General features: G+C 36.6%; 1 pseudogene; it reads left to right on the top strand.

The window, feature by feature from the left end:
* The first annotated feature begins 299 nt into the window (after positions 1 to 299).
* Positions 300 to 1,898, top strand: LOC112778843 (uncharacterized; annotated as a pseudogene).
* Positions 1,899 to 5,170: the final 3,272 nt, after the last annotated feature.

Genomic DNA, 5,170 nt, shown 5'->3' on the forward strand with positions numbered 1-5,170 from the left:
AAACTAAAGAAAAAGGCTAGTGAAACTAGGCTAACAGGTTGGTTCGGTTTGGTTCGGTTGTCTAGACAGCAGCAAACTAAACGGTTGAGATCAGTGTAGAACCGAACAGGTCGATTCGGTTGGTTTTTGGTCCAAAACCGAACCAAACCAGACCGATTACACCCCTAGTTTAGAATAATGGTGCGACCCAAACTGAGACAATGTAGAAACTCTACCAGAAAAAGACAAAAATAGGTAAAATATGTACTGACCTCTTTGGAACCCCTTAAATCCCCTATCCCAACCCTTCATTTTCCGCGATGGGAAGGATACCTTCCACAATCGAAATCCCTAACGAACGACGCCCTTTCGACCGGGAACGTCGCACCACCCCGGATTCTGACCTCTCCGACGATTATCGTCACCGCCGTCGAAGCCCCAGCTATGACTCATACGACTGTAGTAGAGACCGCCACCATGATCGCCACCGACTCGAGTCATCCAAACGTAGAAGCCCCAAGCGCGTCACCACCAATGAAGGACATCCTAACGGCGACGCACTTCCAAAGAACTTCGGCCGCCAGAACGGTGGCTTATTTCACAACCGCGACCGTCGCAATGGTGACTGGCGATGGCGCTTCGATTTCGAGTCCGACGAGGAACTGAAGGGATTGCCGTTCGAAGAGTATCGAAGGCTGAAGAGGCAGAAGATGAGGAAGTCGCTGAGGCACTGTATCTAGAACATCACGCCGAGCCCTCTTAGGCACGAGAACGAACAAGAATCAGAGGAAGAAAAAGCAGAAGAGATTAATGAAAAATACGGTATTGAAAATAACGATTCGAGCGACAAAGAGATCAAACATTACGAAAAATCAAAATCTGAATCCAATTCGGAGAGTTCTTCAGAGTCTGAATCGAAATCCGACGGTTTGCGCTCGAGGAGAAGGAGAAGAAACAGTTCTGGTTCCAAGCGCAGTAGACGAAAGTCGAATAGTGATAACGAATCTGATGAGAGTGAATTTGAATCTGACGATTCAATTTCAAGGAGGAAGAGAAGAAGGAGTTCCAAGTCGAAGGGTCGGAGAAGGAGAAGGAGAAGGAGAAAAGTTGATAGTGATGTTGAATCGGAGGAAAGCGATACTGAAGAAGAGGAGCGCAAAAATAGGAAGGGTAAGAGGAAGAGTGGTAAGAGAAGAGGGAGCAGAAAGAAGAAAAACTATAGCGAATCTGATGAGAGTGAAGAGAGTGAAAGCAATTATTCTTCCGATGGTAGCAGCAGGAGAAAAAAGAAGCATTCTTCGCTGTCGAAGGTAAGCAGAAGAGAAAGAAGCAAAAAATCTGAATCAGAAAGTGAGGGTTCTTAGTTAGAAGAGGAAAAGGATTCTGCTGATGCAAAGAACAAAGCAACAGTGGAAGAGGTGATGAAAACAGAGGTGAACCCCGAGGCTTTGAAATTGAAGGAACTCTTTGAATCTCAGAAGACACCAGCTTTAGATAATGAACCTGCAGTAGGGCCAATGCCCTTGCCAAGGGCAGAGGGTCACATAAGTTATGGTGGTGCCCTTAGACCAGGAGAAGGTGATGCAATCGCACAGTATGTGCAGCAGGGGAAGCGTATCCCACGAAGAGGTGAAGTCGGTCTTTCAGCTGAGGAGATTCAGAAGTTTGAGAACCTTGGTTATGTCATGAGTGGTAGCAGGCATCAGAGGATGAATGCCATTCGTATTAGGAAGGAGAACCAGGTTTATAGTGCTGAGGATAAGCGTGCTTTGGCTATGTTTAACTATGAGAAAAAGGCCAAGAGGGAGCACAAGGTTATGGCTGATCTGCAGCGGCTCGTGCAGCGCCACATTGGGCAGGATGTTGGCCCAACTCATGACCCTTTTGCGGCAAAAACCTCCGATGGTGCTGATGCATAATTTCATTCGTTTATGCTTAGCTGTTGTTACTTTTTACCTTAACTTAATGTTAGTTGCACACTTGTATACTATGTTTTGGTTTGCTAGCTATATATTTGTACCTCCTATTGGTATATGGAGACTTAGAGAATGGAGGATTTTTCAGTCAATTAGTATGTGATTCCTATATTGGTAGATATTTTGTATTTCAGAATTGCAATTTCGGTTGGCATGTTAACCATTGAAACGTGTTCCTCTAATGCGAACAAATTTTGTATGCTTGTTGGTAAGATTGACTTTTGCAAGAGCCTTTATACAAGTTTAAGTTAACTTCAAATTGGTAATTTTATATGGTGATTTTGCTAGAATTATAACATTTCAAGTTTTCCTTTGTTTTTTACTGCTACTGCTGGAGTTGTTCGTGCATTCTGTTATGGTGTAATGGTATGCATTTACGACCACACTTGAACACTTCACCACTGGATTCTTTAAACTATGGTCTAAACATTGGTGCTGTTGCTTTTGAGTTGGTTCTATTGATCAAAATTGAATAAGCCTTATTGTAAGCTCAGTACAAGATGGATTATAGTGAAGTGAAGAGAAGGAATATTGACTCATATAAGAGGAAGGTAAGACATCATTGTAGATTAAATAGCATCAATTCTTAAATCAGAAGAATATAGATAAGTTCAATAATTGTAATTAGCATTTGTATATACTAGTACTCTAGTAGTTAGTTGGATGAGTTTACAGCATTTTTGGCATGATAGTTTGTTAGCATTGTACAACAGCCACACTACAATAGGTTAGTTTAGATCTCAATTTGTTGGAGCTGAGTGTATATATGCAGGCTCATTGTTAACTTGTATTATTGTGATTCACCATTATTTCATTGATGAGTTAATCTCCATTTCTTTTCTCATCCAATTCATCAAATTGGCTCTGCAACTTCCTCATGCTATATTTATTCTCATGGTGCAGTGAGCGGGTTGTAGCCTTTGCAGTTGAGAAGCATTGAGAAATTTTGAGATTCTCATCACTGGTACCCGATTCAGCCCATCTATTGCGAATGAGGATCATATGGTGAATCCAGATCTTCCATCCATGGAGAATCCATCCTTCTGCTAGAACGACATGCAGAATCTCACACGGTTGCTGAATCAATTGTCTCAACTTCAGAGCCTCATTTCCCCCAATCCAAATCGCCAACTTGTAAGTTCCATTACTGATCCTACTTGCATCCTAGTGAGAACACTGGTATTTCTATCATTAATGTTGTGTTAACTCCTTCCAATTATCATGCTTGGTTTCGTGCTATGCTGCGTGCTTTGAAAACTAAAAATAAGATTGGTTTTGTGGATGGTTCTCTTCTGAGACCTGCTATTAGTGATTCAAATTTTTTAGCCCGGGATAAATGTAATTCCTATGTTGTCGCATGGATCCTTCTTTCCCTGAGTAGTGAAATTTCTCAGTGTGGTTATGTGGAATTGAAAATGCTTCTAACCTATGGAGAGATCTGAAACATAGATATCATCAGGATGACATTTTCCGGATAGATGAGTTGGAAGAAAATTTATTTAATATTAAGCAAGGGGATCTCACTGGTACCTCCTATCTCACCAAATTGAAGGCGACATAGGGAGAACTGGAAAGTTTCTGTCCCATTCCGAGCTGTCTTTGTGGACCTGAATGCACTTGTGGTGGTTGTAGTTTGTTTCACTTGCTCCAGATTGAGTTTGTAAACATCCGTCTAGGTAGTAAGCAGGAGTAGTAGTTTCTCTTGTAACAATCCGTATTTTTTAAACTTCTATTATTTATGACCTATTTTATTAAATTTAACCATTTATTTGGAAATTATTTAATTAGATATAATCAATTTGATATTATGATTATTGAAGTTTAAATTGACTAGGATTATTATATACATAATTTTATTAAATGTGATATTTTGCATAATTGAGACTAGAATTTCGGTAATTTATGAATGGTAAAAATTATATGATTTAATTTAAGTGATTGATATTTTTCTAAAAATCATATTTTGAATTATTAATTATGAATAATTTATATTGGGCTTTTATTTTTTGAAACTATTTTGTTAAAGGTATTTAAATTAATTTTTATGATAACGTGAATTTATATTAATTAAGATTATTATATAATTTTGCTATAATAAGATATTTTAGATAATTGAAATTATAATTTTAGTAATCTATTAATAATGAACATTTTATAATTTAATTTTGGTAATTAATATTTCAAGTTTAAAATCGGCCAGTATGAGTAACTATCGGTACTCTTCGATGAACTTAGTTTTACTAATATTTTATTATAGATCTTTTATCATTATATTATTAATATTATTTATATTAGTAATTTATATATATATATATATATATATATATATATATATATATATATTATTACTTTTGTTTTAATGTATCCAGTTTTCATAATTATCTGTTTAAAATATTTATAATTTTGCTGACTCAGCTGCTTATATGCTTGACACCAAACCTTACGTGTCACAAAACTATTCAAAATAATAATTATCCCATTAATCATCATCATACTATTCATTTTTTTGAAGAAAAAAGAAAGCAAAGAGCCGAGGGAGAGAAAGAGAACCGTGACCCCTCCATGAACTTTCAACTTCAATTTCTTGAGCTCCGTAATTATGATAAAAAATTTAATCCGATTAAAGTATTTATATCTTCTTCCTCTTCATGTTGACATCACTTTAGTTTGAGAGAAATTAACAGTGGTGCCGTTGATCTTTCATGCATAGTTTGACCAAGTGGGAGCCCTGGAGCTGGAGTAGCCAATTTTGATGTTTTCTTTTTCGATTTTTTATTCAAAAAGTTTTCTTGGTGTTTTAGTTTGGTGGCTATCATACAAATGTAGGGTTTGGTATATTTTATTGTGATTTGAATGTGTTTATGTTTATTGAAATGGTGGTGGTTGTGATATGATTGAAATTGAGTGATTATCAGATTATATGATTGTTTTGTGTTAAAATTTTGATATTTTATAGCTTGTAATTTCGGTCTTTTGGAAAGCTAAAAAGACCGAATTGATTTATGTCAAAAATGAGGTGACTCTAAACTTGAAACATGATGAAATCCATATGATTTGGTGGCTGAAAATTAGAATTGAACATTAAAAAAAATTCGTAATCGTAAAACTTGAAAACGGATTTAACAATCAAGCAGAAAACTTAAAGAATTTTGGGAATGGGGTTCGGTCCTTTGGTAAAGTTATAATCATGAAAATAAAAATTTATTTTAAAGATA

This window comes from Arachis hypogaea, chromosome 19 (assembly GCF_003086295.3).
Source record: "Arachis hypogaea cultivar Tifrunner chromosome 19, arahy.Tifrunner.gnm2.J5K5, whole genome shotgun sequence".
Taxonomy (NCBI): domain Eukaryota; kingdom Viridiplantae; phylum Streptophyta; class Magnoliopsida; order Fabales; family Fabaceae; genus Arachis; species Arachis hypogaea.